At 35.7% G+C, this 16,696-nt stretch overlaps 1 protein-coding gene and 1 long non-coding RNA gene across 4 annotated transcripts in view; one reads left to right on the forward strand and one right to left on the reverse strand.

Moving 5' to 3' along the window:
- Window positions 1-16,696, forward strand: part of LOC135141183 (Protein tyrosine phosphatase 99A) — a 156,213-nt gene that overhangs the window by 94,774 nt on the left and 44,743 nt on the right. The gene's annotated exons all lie outside the window — the stretch shown is intronic.
- LOC135141431 (uncharacterized) lies at window positions 11,809-12,339 on the reverse strand. The gene is made up of 3 exons (XR_010282385.1): window positions 12,280-12,339; window positions 12,086-12,229; window positions 11,809-11,985 (listed from the first exon to the last, which is right to left on the reverse strand). It is a non-coding gene; the product is annotated as an uncharacterized LOC135141431 (long non-coding RNA).

Consider the following 16,696-nt stretch of genomic DNA (forward strand, 5'->3'; position numbering starts at 1 on the left):
GCAATAACATCGTGGTAGGCACGTGTCCCATTTAGAAACTTTCATCCCGGAACCCGACCTTCGAACCGCCGCGTCAACTTGTTGGGGTTTTAAAAGTAATAATTAGTGTACTTGGAAACTGGAGGATAGATGCACGCGGTTTAAGTTTAATGTGATTAGCGAGCTGTATGTTGGGTAATTTGACGTAATTTAATCAGTTAATGGGGATAGGTAGCTGCTTTGTGATACGATATTGACTTTAACATGATTAAAAAAGGTGGCACGACAATTAAATTATCAAAGATAAGCTTTCAATTGTGCGCTCTTGTTATGGTTTAATTAAAACTAGACCCTGCATGAAATAATTGGCTACTACGGTGCAATTACCATCGACTACAACAGCTATCCGCCAGATACATGAAGAAGGAGATTGTGTGCTTAACTCTTCTCGAAATCCTCACTGTTTTCAACCTACTTGACAACAATTAGTTCACGTGTTCGCCAACAAATAATCCGACGTGATTTAACGTTCTAATTAGGATCCGTTGCTGTGGGAAATTTAGATACACAATCGACTTCATACGCCTATATTGCTGACCATTTTGCTGTCACACCCTTGTGTCACACTCTGACTTGTTTGCTTGTTGCGAACTAAGGCGTAGGCGGCAGTTCGCCTTTTCAAAGCTGATTTTTTCTAAAAGGAACATAACAATACCGTCTATTGAAGACAAGTAATAAAATATCACTTCAACTGTCAGCGTTTTCGAAACCCCTAAAACAGTGACATCTTGTTAAGACGTAACGTGTTTGTCAGAGGGCTTTTTTTGAATAAGATGCTCAATGATGGAATGCGAGCCGCGAGAAATCAGCTTCACTCTCTTTAACAGGAATTGTTTAAGAAACCGAACACTTCCACGAGCAAAACATATCATAACGGTTACAACATGCCGTTGACAAACTAATTTTTCTCTTACGTGAAGTGTTAATTCCGATTTAGTTTGTCATTTAATGATGGTCCGAAAAACCCTAAAGTAGTGTTTAATTACTCGCAAGAACGTACAGTATGTAATCGCGCGAGGAACAAACGTTGCTATTAATGTCACTGCAACGTGCACTTTAATAGGGGAGACCAGAAATACACCAACTAGGGAAGCGTCCTGGTTTGGCGAAACTTTGATGTCTCTTTTGTTCCAACTGCTCGTTAAAATGGTAGAAAGTTTTGTGACAATTCGACGTATTTATATTGTTGTCTCTTTGACGGATTAATTTTTTGTAATTATTGATATTCATTCCTCTTCGACATCGCATTTTTTTTAATAGGACACTTTTCTGAGCTCGTTACGATTACAGCACTTTGTTTCTCGGAAAGAAGGCGAATTGCCGACGTTTTGGATTAGATCGTAATTCGTTTGGTAGCATTTTCAAGATTTTCTGGGATATCAAGATAACAGAGTTTTCCGATCACGCATCCACTGTTTAGGTCCGTTATTGTTATTCTATTTTAATGACGGTAAGCATGGCAATAAAGCGTGACAAAACTTCAATAAACAAATTCGGATGGAAAACCGATAGGGAAGATCACTCGAACAAGCACGACTTTTCAATTAACGGAAATTAAATAATTCTCTGAAGAACGCAAAATTTATGACGTGGGTAGTGCACGCGAGTATTGAAAACCTTGAATAGAATCGGCTCCATTTCAAAATATTTCTGTGCCGAATCACGTTTGAACCACAATAAAATGTAAAATATTTAATTTGGAGGATAATAAAAGAGAGGGTAGTTTCAAAAAGGATGTTGCCATCCATATATGGATATGGCTAAGGTATTTCAGCAACACGTTCGATACATGGAAATTTGGAATGTTTTATTGAATGAAAATTTCGACATTATTATACAAAACGCCATTCCCTGTGCAACAGCGGCGTAATTTTTTTTCGTTATCACAATCGAGTGACATCCCTTTTGTGGTCACGCCAGATAGCGTAAAAAGACCGAGATAATAGTAAGCCCCTTGTTGTTTTGTTGTCAGAACGCAGGTGTCGTGTATCGAAATGTGATATAGAAAAACAAATCAACAACAAAGCTAAATGGGAAATTCCAGTTAGTGAATTAGGGAAATTTAAATTCCGACGCGGCTGATCGGAAAACTAGAAAGCAAAAAAACAACTTAATTTTAATAAAATGTTTTTCACAGAAAAGCAAGTTCAATCCGACGGTTATAACTTAATTAAAAAATCCGAAGCGAAACTAGACTGCATGTTTGAAAAAAAACTATTTTTTCAACTTCGCTTGAATAAAATCAATTTCCGATAGTAATTATAGAAAATCAGAATCAATCCAAACAAACGGAAATTATGAGGAATTAAACAAAAGATTTTTAATTTAATTCAAGTTAATCTCGTTGTTTAATTGAAAACAACAATTACTCTTTCGTGTTTCGATGAAACTGGCAATCAGCTTTCAAGTTTCAAATCAAATATTACTTTTCCAACGCCATCCACTTTTTTAATATACGTAAACAGAGAAACTTTCCGTCGAGCTTTGTCGAGTGGTCCTTATCCTTTTATTTGGTCAGATTAAAGAATCCTACAGGAAAAATGTTGATCTGTCAAGCGCCCGATATTTATTTATAAACTTGAGCAAGCTATATCGACTTACAACTTTTCCGACAATGTAACAATGTGTCTGCTGTAAACAATAGTTTATAAAACTTGGCCGCCGCATTCTCCCCAACCGAATCAAAAAATTCACAACGGTAAATAAATTACATACAGTGGTAAAAAATTTCGTTTGCTTTTAATTAAATCGGATTTAATAAGTGAAAAATTTGTATAATTCCCCCTTAAAAAGTGCGTGCGGTAAAGCATAAGTTTATGTAGATTTTAATCGCTTTAATATTCAAATAAACATTCCACTCTCGGTACTTTCCACTAATTGCTCACTCAAATTAAAATAAATATCTTGCGAAAGAAATTCTTAAAATGAACTCCACCTTTTCACGACGTGTTAACTGAAAATTAATGACCTACACATTAATAAGTACTTCTATCTTAATAATCATGAAGAAAAATTATAACCATTTATTGTGATAAAAAAATCTCCAACCCCGCCGTGAGGCATAAAATTTCGATTAAGCAACACGAAAAGTCTGCCTGGACTTACTACAATAAAAGAAAATATTCTTTGCGCTAATGCTATGTAATCAAAGCTGATAATTTAAATTAATTAAATAAAAAACCACTCTCTGCCTCCATTAAGCAAAAAAATCAAAAGAGCTCGGAAAAAGTCTCTTCTGACGACGTTATGTACGTCAACACTATTATACGTGCGACTTCGTCGTAATAAACCTTTACAACATAAGTTCAGTCTCATCGTTCCCGAAAATAATTGGATTTTTTTTTCAAACGATTTTGGTCCGAATAATTGATTTGAATCGACTGCAATTTCAAAACATTCCCGAAGCTCTGACTGTCACTGGTTCGTGCTTCTATCGCGTCAAGCGTCGGAATTTTTTGAACAACGTGCTGTAGACTTTGAGTTACGTCAGTCAATTTAAGTAGTCGCCTGGAGCCGAATTCATGTAGTCGTGCTTAAATAAATGGTATTTTATTAAACATCTCGACAAGAACAAGATCGAGTTAGAGCTTTTTCGAAAAGTAAAAGAAGAAGTGCGATAACAATGTTTTCAAACGTGGAATTTCAGCTCGTAGTTTAAGTGAATACGAAACGGGATAAGAAAATAATTCACAATTAAATGCAAGTGCAGCAAATCTTTTATAGGAAAGTATCTAGTGGGCCAGTGTGACGTCATCAAAAATTCAGATGAAATGAAAAATGAACATCGGTAGTGATGCCAACAAAAAGGTTCATTGGCCAATCTTTCATCCACGCCTTTCACTACCTAATTCTCACAGGCTTACGTGACTGCAACAGCGATGCAGTAGGTTTCGCGTGTGTTTAGCTGATTATGATCTATAAAACTTTAAATGAAATTATCGTTAATTGCTGCCGTATCGATGTAAGAGCAATTTCGGGCACTATCTGAAAAACTTTCAACGCGTAACGTACATGATTATCACAATTTTGTGTTTGACCATCACGATGACTGAATCAACCAAACAAAATTAATTTACATCCACTTAAATAATTTGTTGTGTATAGTTAAATTGTAGAGCTTTATGAAATTTCACCAATAAACTGAACCTAGACGTGCTCAAAATAAACAAAACCAATAATTACTTCGAGTGAAAGCTTTATAATAAACTTAACAAATCCACATAAATATTGATATAATTGAACAAATCGGTTTATACGCATGATGCTTTCTTGTTTGTTTTTCACGAACATGGTAAACAACATAGCACCTGGCAACACTGAAAACTGTTTAATTTCATGTCAAATATTGAGCGTTTTCGAATTATCATAATTGAATGAAACGTGAAAGGGACCCAGTATCGCAGAAAACGGGTCATAATTATGTTTTCCGATTGAGTGGGTTATTGTTGGACGCTGTTAAACCATAGGTAATAAAATGCCAACTCTGCACACATTTTTAATTGCCATTTGCGTTTTCCAAAAGTACAAAGTACTCCATCAACATTCGACAGACTGTTTTTTCTACCGTGAAGACAAAAATCCTTCAAAGATCCTGTGACAGGATGACACAAACAACGCACTTGACCTAACCTGACTGTAAACAAGTCTATCCAATGTTTAGTTTTTTCTAGGACCGTGAATATCACGAAGGAAAACATGGTGAGAAAAGATGATGATACTTCACCCGATTATAATTAAGCTCATCAACCAATAAGACTCGGGAGACGGAAAATAGAGACGTCGAATTATCATTATTGCTGAGTCGGCTAAGTAGTTGGACTCAGGAGGAAAGCATGAGCTTAGTCTGAAGCGAACAGATGACCTGATTTTAAAAATTCGATAGTTAAGTTCATCAGGAGTTGGCTAAAGTAACGGTAAAAATGATCTTATGAAGATGAGTTTGAAGCCCGTGGCAACGAAACCGTCTCCTTCATGCATACGCAATTGTCTTAACCTCTTTCCCTTGTATTAAGCTATTACGCAATATCCCCATCTAGCGGGCCATTATATTAGCATATTCGAGGCCATATACTAGCAAAGTGTGGCTAAACCGGCGCAAGGAAGACCGCTGCGAAGCTGGCTACTCCTTAATTAAGGATTTGGCGCATTCATATTATACAAACTGCAACTTCTTAATAGCTTCTTGATTGCTACTATACCAATTCCGTCCCTCACAATTTTACATTATAATCGAAATCCATCATTTCAAGTGCTCTTATTACTTATTAGTGGTATCATTTCTAAAGCTCGGGACAAAGACACATTCCTTGCGCATTATTGGAGCCGCACTCCTCTTGTTCCACTTAAATCCTTACTAAATTAATTAAATATCTCTAAGGAGCTCTCAAAATATGTTAGGTTAGGTTTAATTACTTCCGAACAAATACTTTGTAACCTTACCTACGACAGATGCTGAAAATTGCAGCCTCACGCTGTGTCACTACAACACAGAATTAATCACATATCAGATTTCGACCTAACGCAAACAGTTTAATCTCTTCTCCCCTATTTCCTGCTTCTCATTATTTTCCATAATAATCAACATAAGCCACTACTATGCCCTTGATGCTCCAGACGTACTCCCCATCCGCTCAATCGAGGAGCAGACGTAAACCTCTTAATTTCTACGCCACTCCGCCACATGCAAGTGAATGCAAACCAACGTCGACAAAAACAGAGAAAAAGGAAATGACATTTCAGTTCCTCCGCAACAAAACTACTAAAGCTACACTTAACTCAGAAATGCGAAAAGAGTGTTAAATCACCCGCAAACCATTACCCAACGCAACGACACAACGACAATTACCTTACGTAGAATTAAAAATCTCGCAACGACATGAAAGGCAGTCACTTTAAGCACCAAACTCTTCTAGTCGTTAATAAATTAACCCCTTCTGCGATCGTCGCAAGTTGTGACGTCATACAACAAAAATGAGCTCGCTTTTGCAGAAAATAGACTCTGTGCTATGACAATTCAGCAAGAACGTCAGCGCATAATTTATACAGAACCTACGTCAGACTACATGTCACAACCACGCTCGCTTGCAGCCATCAACGACGATATAAAACCTCCCTGAACCACAATTTTCTCGCAAAACGTAACGCTTAATTGTAACGACGAGGTTAAAAATTTAACCTATTAAGTCGGGTGTAGTGGTAAGTATGATGAAAACAGGGGAACGTCATGTGTGCGAGTCGTTCCAATGTCAAATAGAGAGACGCAGCCTCTAGCGGAAATAGTTATCTAACTTAGGCGAAGGCATGCTGTTCACGTATAAACAGCGTACTAATTTCGTTTTGGAAGTTTTCAATGGAAAATTGTATGCGTCGCGGCTAAAACTTATCAACGCAAGTATCAGATTTGAGAAAGCCGGTCTCGACTTAAGATAAACATGCCAGGTGGCGATTTTCAATTATTTCTAATACTATGCGTCAAAACTAAATATAGCGAACCACAAATACGGATTCAAACAATCGCAGGAGCTGATTTCTTCCGAGCTCCTTGAAAGTAATCAAAGATTTTTCCGAGTTTTGTTGACCCTATCCTAGAGCTGACAGTCACGTAAGCTAATAACAAAGTGTGGAGCTTTAGGCGTAACGAACCGTTTTAAAAATAACTTGCAATGGTGATGACGGGAGTAATAAAGGAATAGATCTCCGTTTCGAAAGTCGATTTTTAGCAAATGTACTACTGATTAAGCTCTCTAGTCGTGGCAGTAAAAGCTCCTTATTTCGCGAAATTACGTGGTAAAATTTATGCGCCCGCATAAAATTCGTTTGGCTTTAAATTTTCAAAAATATTTGCAATTTATCTTGGTTATAGCTTGGTTCAACGCCGCGGTTAAACGTTGGCTTGGATTTAATTAGATATGATGGAGAATTTAAGTGCAGAATCACACAAATTACGCCGATGGATGCACACATAAAAGCTTTTAATTAGAGTAAAATTGTTATTTACTTAACGTAACCGCCAATTTAATAATAGATCGTAATAATCGACTGTTGGCTAAAATGAGATTAACCTTTGCTGCGTCAATGCACATCCTTTATTGTCCATGTTTTTACGTGATACAACAGTAAAATTGATTTATTGGATCAATTTTATAGAAAATAAAAGGAAAAAAGCCGAAAAAAGAATGACTGAAATAACAATATTTGAAACAGATGGCATCGGTCCTTTTCCATATAAAAGCGACCGAGCAATACGGTATAATTCGTTATCAATAACGTCCTTTCAACTTACGGACATAGAAAATCAATGACTTCTTAATATTATTAAAATTTATGAAGGTTCGACAATGGATGCACACAGAATACACAGAATTGATAATAGTAGCGGCTTTCGGAAAAAAATAAAACAAACGAAACACTTTCACAAAAACGACGCGCCGCCATGTTTATGTTTTCGATTCAAAGAGAAGAAACGGGAATCAGAACTGGAAAAACGCCGTAAATCATAATAATATGAGTGGGCCACTTTTGATAAAAACTTGGAACAGCCGAACCTATAGATGTGATTTAGTAAAAATTTGAGGTAACCACAACAGCATTCTTAAACATTAAAAACAAAATTTGTGGAGGCAGCTGGAAAATGCCCTCAAACTTCCATAACAATATAGTCGACATTCCGTTTTGTTCCCTAATAAATGACAAATGAAACATTTACTTACGTGCGTAAAGATGCAAGAGCAGCCATTCGAAATGTTATAAATTACATTCTTTTCAAATTCTTTACATCTTCATCCTGTTTATTGTATTAAAAATACATTCTTCGTGATTTCTGAAAGGATCTCCGGAACCTGAATTGTGACTGGTGGTTATTTAATTGATCCTAAAAGCTGCTCCGAAACGTTTTCAATAATACAGAAGTTGCGACAGTTTTGGAATAGCTTTAAATGGTTCAGAGCACAATTTCGATTCAACAAGAAATAGGGCTGCTGTATAAAATAATGAAATTTATACCGCAAGCGCATATAAAACAGAAGCTTACGCATTCCCTCGCTGCGACTGCAGTTACATACGGTATAGCGTGACTGGAATCAACAAATCCTCTGACTCCCAGCTGGAAAAATCAGCGCTAATTGAAAAAAATGATCACTCGCTAAAAAGAATGTTACGCCCAATGCCACAAATACACAATACGCCTTGATATGGAATTTAACGAAATTAAATGCTAGCTTTCACTCTGAAATCGCATCCTTGTGTAAGTAAAGAAAATTTACTCCCAGTACTGTTACAACTGTGACAGGCTGTAAAGTCGAAAGACGTTTTACACTACATTTTATTATCCACTTAACATACAGGTTTATTTCACTGTATCTGTTATTCGTTTTACAAGATCGAATGTCAAACTACTGAACAACAAAAACGCCATTCAGAAAGCGACAAACTTGACTTCCACTAACTAAAAATATTCAACGTTAACTCATCTGGCGAATTTAAAACAATCTTTTCAAGTTTCCTATCAAGTCTTCAGTGAGCCATGTGCTCTTTAAACCGTTTGATGATTGACCTTTTTGTTTGTCCAATAAATCTTTGATTACAATTTTTACAGTTGATTTCATAAATCTCCGACTTTTCCTTTCTCCCTACTTTGTCTTCCGGGTTGTCGACAAGGTTTTGTCGGTTCGGTGCAAACATGTAAACCACTTTCACACCGAAAACTTTGAAAACTTTTTCTAAACTACTAATTTCTTTCTCTTGTTAAACTAACTGTTCAAAATATCCACAAATTCTTGCACGTTTTAGGTACTCGTACCAAAAATAGAAAAAATATCGTCCACGTACCTCAACCACATTATGTTAATCTTTCGAATAATTGTAAAAATAAAAGACGCAGTAGTATCTTAAGCTCCGAACTTACAAACTTTGGAAACTCCTAACACGAGAGCTTAATGAGATATACAATAAAATAGCAACGGTGGTGTAATTTTCAAAACAGGGTATTTTTGTTAGTATAAGCTTCAAAGTTCTCTACATCGGGGCAAGTTATGAAAATGACCCTGCAAATAATAACGATAATAACGAAGGTCAACTAAGTGGGTGAAATAAATTAAATCTTTTGAATAAGGGATTGAAATTTGGTTTACTGAAATAAGGAACTAACATCAAGGAAATTATTAAAGGAATAGAAGCATCTTTCAATTGCCTTAATGAACCAACGACTTATTTCGCGCGAGCGAGGCTGGTAAACAACATCAAAATAGAATAAAATTTTAAAAACGACGACACAATAATTAAGTTATTAAGTTATGTTCAGTGGTTAGTCCGATTTTTCATTTCAACGGGAAGTGTTTCCAATTAACTCGTTTTGTAAAGCTAAATTTTGCTAATAAGTTTAGATTATAATATATATTTAAAGCTGATATACGACGTCAAACTTTTCGTAATATGACCGTGACGAATCGTCATGAATAAATAAAATTAATCTATTTATATTCACTCGTCACCGTATCGGACACCACTCACCATAAAAACTCATTTTTAAAACTGGTAATTGAAGTGCACAAAAATAATAGACAATACTGTGAATTGTGAAATACAGTTTTGATTTTTAACCACATTATTATCGTCCTGTGGATGAAACATTGAAACTGAATGCATAATATCTCTTTGTTAGCGGTTCTATTTGTATTCGGTAATTATTTCATATAACAGAAAATTTATTTTCCTATAAGCGGCCGGTTCGCAAGTTGATAAGATTTGAAGCTGGATAGAACAATGATTCATTGTTGAATACATTTTCAAATTGATTTGATTCATATAATGCAGCTGGTTTGATTTCTTCCTCCATTTTAAATTCTCCCCTCGCTGACGCTATTCCGGCGCAAGCACCATTATAAAACATCTTTTTGATTTAAAGTTCTCGTTTACAAGCACATCGCAAACATACAAACAGACGTAGCGCATTGTAGCAAGTGTTTAATTTATTTAGAAATCAATCATTATCGCGCCGCATCCACCACTTTTAAATAGATTTGCTTACATTTCTCCCCTTGCTTATAATCACACCGCAAGAGCAGCTACAGGTTCAAGTTTTAGAAAACGTTATGTACTAAATCAAGTCGTCTGCGATCCTTTGGAACTTTTTTTCGGTTATTTTTGTCTCATTATCACAAAATTAATTCGTTTGTAAAAATCGAAACCGCGATATCCCAGCGCCTCCACCATTTTTATACGTCTTCAATAATTCACGTATATTCAAGTTATCGGTAGCTGAACATTAAATAAGTTTACACTCCTCCCGAGTCTGCAAACTTCCTCGATTTAATATTTTTTCGGAAGTTAAAGCACATCCGGCCTTTGTTTTGGAAAAAAAAACGCCACAATTAGCCGAGCGTCCTTGAATGTTTAGTCTAGGGAGTTAGCAGGGCCCTGACCCCTGGAGAATACTAGTAACAGTTGCGACCGCTCAATATTTATGCGACCTTGACCCGATCACCGCCATTGAAAAATCAGATGATAGCGAAATAGCACATAATTTGTTTCGGTATGAGGTACGTCGAGAATAGCGCTATGCAAAGTTTTGAATAATTTAGCTAGGGTTGCGAGTAATCCTTATGTGCGAAATAAATTTTTGATGGTTTTTAATTTATAAAATAGACTTGAATACCCCGGCGAGCATGAAGCTTTAATCAGTAACGTTTTTGAATGGTATTATTATCAAATAGGTCCTTGCAAGACTGGTTAATAGTTAAATTATAGGGTTTGTTTAGAAAACGAGTAGCTCCGACAACAAACTAATTAATTTTAATTGAGTTAATTTAAAATTAAACATGTAATCACAGTTCGAAATATCAGACTATTAGTCTTGAATATTACCTCTCACTCAGCCCTTTCTAAAGTCTCAAGCCTACGCCTGCGGGTGTCTTTGTAAGATAGGCAACCAAATATACTCCACCGGGGGATGATCCCTTGTTTGGCCTTGAATTTGAAATTCAAGCACAAACAAAACATGGAAATTAACCCCGATTCCTGCTCCCAAGAAGATCCTCTCGAAAAAACCGAAAGCAATAATTTTTACAACACAAAACGCTAAGCGCCAGATTAACTCCCCGAAATCGTGAGGACTAAAAAACACATTTAACTTTTCTAATTAGAAAAAGTAAAATACGACATTTACTGTATATGTTCACACTTTAATAACAACAACAATGAAATGGTTTATTTGAGGAGCAGGTTTTCCTTTTAATTAAAACCTATTTATTATTCAAAACAAGGGAGCTTCCTTCAAAAAAGTGCACATATGCCGGCATAAAAGCCCGTTTAGCACTTCCGAATAAAGAGCACAAAATACTCCAAGTTTGTTAAGAATTCCCCCGTCGTATTAACCCTTTTAAATAATTGAGGAAAGATATTGAATAAAATATTGCTCAGAGAATGTCGTTTGGGGAGCAAGATTTTATTTTTAAAATTTTATTAACCTATAGAATTTATTTGCTCTTCCTTCAAATTAGATTAAAATTTCCTGTTTGTAGGATTAGTTAACTTTGTTCAACGTTATTTATTTAATAACCATCACAATTTCACGGCAAACACGCGCGTATTAATTTCGTTTATATTTTCGGGTTCTAATTAAATGCAGAAAATATTCCTTTTTAATTGAGTTCGTTTTCGTTTTATTTTAAACTTTAACTGAATTAAGTAAAGTATGTCTTTGCAAACTTCTCAAATTTATTTCATTTAATTTAAAATTTTAATCCCCGTGGTACATGGGTATAGTATCTAGAATTTCATTTGTTCGCCAACTTGAGCCTTCAATATCTTAAATTCAAAATTTACGTCTCTAGAGAATCACCAACGCACAGAGATCCCGTATTATGTGTACATTGATATCGCTTTTATAAAATCAAAATTTTCCTCCTCCATTCAGACGACCCCTCACGTTTCAATCAACAAAAAGGGACGCTGCAATAAAGTCTCTCATTACAAAAATATATAAAAGTACTGAAACCGTAAAAATATAGTCGCATTTCCATTTACAGTTCGTCATAAAATAACCGCTTACCAATTACTCTAAATAACAAGACCTGTAGACCATCGGTAATATAATCATATATTCAAAGTCATAACGACTCGACTATTTAAACGTTCTCTACAGCAGAATTACATTCCTGCCATTATGAAAACTAATACCTTGCATCATACAACCCTAAAAATAACCTTTGATTTCACCACAATTTACATAATTATCTACCGTACGAGTCAACTTTAATTACACAGACACAATACACCGCCGCTGTTCATCTTTTTATTTCATCAGTATATTACTCGTGAAATGTATAACGCAATTTACTCCGTACATGACGTGAAAAGATTATGAGAGTTCACAGGACATGACCCCAACTTGATTTATATTTCTTATTACTACACATTTCAATTTATTATCACTTTGCCGATGAAACAAAAATTGTCGTACTTACAGGCCCGCCAACGTACAATTTGTCAACACGGATGGACGCTAATATCACCAAATGCTTCCCTACAATTTTATATATCACGATTCTGACACGCCACGACGGCCACAAATCTTCGACTTTTAACACGCTCAACGCGGACATTAAGCGAACCAATTGTATGTTTTGTATGTTTCAAAGGCGCCAGCAAGTTATCAAAAAAAGTTACAAAAGAGAAGACAAACAATTAAAAATACAGTAACAAAAATGAGGTCGCTTTTACGCGAATATCACACAACAGATTTTATAGTTTCTTGGTCCGAAATTAGTTAATTGACCTAAATGTTACTAAGTAATAAATTCAGTTCCTTTCACAACACCATTTCACCTTGGACATCTCTTAAGAACTTTTCCCAGTGCACTAGCTGGCTTAAAAAAATCCCTTCAACGTGTCGCAAAATAACAAACTCAATTGTAACAAACTTCACCTTGATACTGTGAATCGTAACAGCACAACAAAAACCCTCGAGACAGACAGAGTTCTAACTTGACGAAAATTTGTCCGAACTACCGCATCGTTTACTTTAAAAAGCGAAGAAAACAAGTTTTCTGTTTAATTCGCTGGTCGTGATTTCACTAGTACCTCGAATAAACTCGGTACCACCTTGTAGGCAACCAGTTATACTCTTGACGACACCGAATTTTCAATTTACTTTAAATATTGTAGTTCTAGCCGATATATGTGTATGAATATTTATTGCACGTTGTTGTCGACGTAGCAAAAAAAGCGTGATTATTATTTAAATGAGTAAGATTAAAGGTATTTGTGGCAGTTCCGGCTCTTGTAGATAATTAATAGTCGCTTTAATGAAACCATTTAACAATTTAATAAATCGATGCGCATTGCAGTAATTGATCAGAAAACGATATTAGTCGCCAAGTATTCGATTTATTCCTGAAAGAATAATTAATCTGGTGAAATTAATCCAGGTTTATTTCGACGAATTTTAATTTCCCAATTTAAAATTCAAATTATTTGGCTAAAATTAATCTAACAAATAAAAACCTCAACGTGTTTATACGTCGGCATAATGACGGAATATATTTGTATTTTATAAATGGAACGGAACGAAAAATCAAAATAGTGACAGGATTAGTATTACGTTTCTCAGATATTTCGCGTTTTAATTTATTTACAAGGTAAGCTGAAAAGATTTCCTCGACTCGCATACGGTCGTATTTCTTGCATTTGTTAGTTCTTCGTAAAATAAAAAAAAGGGATAGGTTTTCTGCGTGGTAGGAAAATTGAAAGGGGCTAAAATTCAAGTGAATTGAATGCATTTTCAGACGTCGCCGAGTCGGAGATCGGAATGATTGATTAGAACTTCCCCGTTTCGACGAATGTAGAGTTTTTTAATTTAGTAATTAAACAAAAAAAAGTAATTTAAGGTAGTTTTCTGTTTTGATGAGTGAGGTGTTGCAGGTAATTACAACACGGCTTGGTTTAGCATGTCGGCCTCTCTCAACTTTTTCAAATATTGACGTAACATAATAACTTGTACGAACTGCTCCGACTCTGGGGGACAAAGTCATAAACTGTAAACTTTGTCGTATGTACGGCAGACTAATCAGTGAGACCGCAAGGGTGTTTTGTCCACACTAGTAATACCACTACAATTCGAGGAAAGTTCTAAAAGAGCGTTGAGGTCGAGCGTCGTCTTGTTAGAGCCAATACGCTTCGTCATCTTCAGAGTAAATCCCATTCGGCCGCCGGTTGGTTATTGTATGTGAATTTTGTGTGAAAAGAGCATCAGATATTTGTCCATAATTCTCTCGAGAAGAGAGGAGGATATGTAAAGTCTGTATTTACGACGTTCTGAGACCTTTTATTTATAAAACTCTTCAACTTTTTACGTTCTCTTAAATAACCACAATACTCGAAACTAAATCGTAAAGCTGAGCTACCCAACTTCCTCGTAAAGGAATTCCTTAAAAATATAAATCGAATGTATTCAGCAACGCCATACCGCCAGTTTTTATTCCTTTATATGATAAATGAATAAACTCAATACGACGGTGGCGCTCTGTCGTTTTGTCTATACACACATTTATAACAAACTCTAAGAGAAAAAACACGTCGCTGGAGGCTTTTAGGCATCTGAGCCGGTTCAGCGGCAACAAACGTACTCCCACAGAACCGGTTTTTGAGCTGGTTTAGTCACCTGAACCGGTTTACGGAGAACAAGCTAGCGCAAAAACAGGTTCTTAAGCCGGTTTGATTACGCGGTAACAAATTACATCCGAAAACAATCATAGGGAAATGCTACGAAGAAGCAAAAGAAATAGTGGGATTCTGAGATATATTTAGATCTGCAACCGCATCTTACCCTACCACTGTCAGAGACAGCTGACTATTTCATGTTAGTGCTTACCCCGTCGTGCCCCAACTTCCCCCACTAGGGGAAAAATGCTTGCGAAGTCGGTTTGACCACATCAGCGCCCGTTTTCTGCGAGTTGTTGAATTTATCGGCGCGGCTTCAATTTGAAATAAACCGCTTGTTATTTTTCTCTATTTACAATTCAAATTCTTCGGTTCCTCTGAAGTATTAGTTAGCGAATTCACGTTTTCGATCTAAATAGTCTCCTTCAAAATCCCCTCCATTAGTACAAACGCGACGAGTCCTCCGGGTATTACCACATACCGAAAATAATTTAAAAATCCACAGTTGACACAACCAGACTTGCCATCATACATTTTCATTAAAAACATCAACAATCCATGAATATTTATCACGCATGAAAAAAAAACAAATTTTCCATTATTCGTGCATAAAATTCGACTGATGGGTATAATGTTCGATTAGTCGAAACACCCAGGTAAGTAATGGGCACGTAGTCGCGTAGATTAAGTAAGTTTTATGAGTACGTTTTTCGCACGGATTAAACAGAAGATTATTCGAATATCAGTTACAGTAATCTCCTGTCAGCGTATATCAAAATTTACGAACGTTTATATCGAAGGATTTTATCGCGATAACCGTTATTTTGGAATCACTGCCGAATGAAATTAAGGATAAAATCGGGCAATTTTTGAAAAACCTACTTGTCAGAGACGCTAACGTAAATTAGTGGGGGACTGGGAACGCACGTGCTCTAACTTTAAATAGGCTCTCAAAAAACATTTTGTTGTACAGCAACGTTTTTCACTGATTTTTGCCTTCGAATTCCTCGCTTTTCTACCCAACTAATTCCACCAAAATCACGCGCCGGTTATTTTGTACTGCGATTTAGAAAGTAACCAATCAAACTTAAAATATTAAAACCAAATCTCATATTGCAGCGCAAATATAATCAAAGTCGGTTTGATTACTTTTTGATGACTTCCACACAACACTTCGAAAATATACAAAATATAGTAATATCCATAAATAATTTTTATCGACTTTGCTTCCAATCTTTCTAAAAATTATTTATAAATGAAGGCTCGCGTTCTTTATACATAGAAATCATTTCCAAACGACAAGAACGACTTTTAATTTCTTTTGATTGTGCTACTTTGTTGCTGTTTTATATTTAATTTTACAACGTGTCAGAGATTCCACTGAGGTTTTTATTAACCCTGGAAATTCTATGGGCAATTAAACCGAAGAAAACCCTCTATTTTACCGGTAACTGACCAGCGAAAGACAAAAAATGTCTGCGTTGTTTTAGAAACTATCCACAATTCACTATTTTTCTTCAAATCTTAAATTAAGCAACTACACGAACATGCATTTTAAAATCCTGCTATAAAAGAACAAAATCAACGCAACTGAGAAAATGCATCACGACTTACAATTTCTTCTGCCTTGACTTTTCAAATACGCTACCAAGCTAGTCAATATTAATTTCTGGAAACATTTTCACTACAAGAAAATATAAGATAGTCAACAACAAGAACTCAGCAAGCAAGCAAACAAGCTTACTTCTCCGGAAAAAAAACCACGCAGATTATCCTCATCAAAGCTTCCTCTAAAAGCAAAATAAACAAACACCGTCGACAAACCATAATTAATAACATCCTCCTGCATCTAATTTTAAAATACAATTTTCAATTCTCTCTAAAGTGACTTTACGTAAAATCTTGAACGGATGATTCAACGTTTACTCAAAGAAGTGTAGTTGTTTGCCTTAAATTTATCTCATCAACTTTCTTTTCCACGGTAAAGAAATTGAATGAAGCA

The sequence above is a fragment of the Zophobas morio genome, unplaced genomic scaffold (assembly GCF_036711695.1).
Source record: "Zophobas morio isolate AGI-343-1 ecotype UQ-CSIRO unplaced genomic scaffold, CSIRO_AGI_Zmor_V1 ptg000044l, whole genome shotgun sequence".
NCBI lineage: Eukaryota > Metazoa > Arthropoda > Insecta > Coleoptera > Tenebrionidae > Zophobas > Zophobas morio.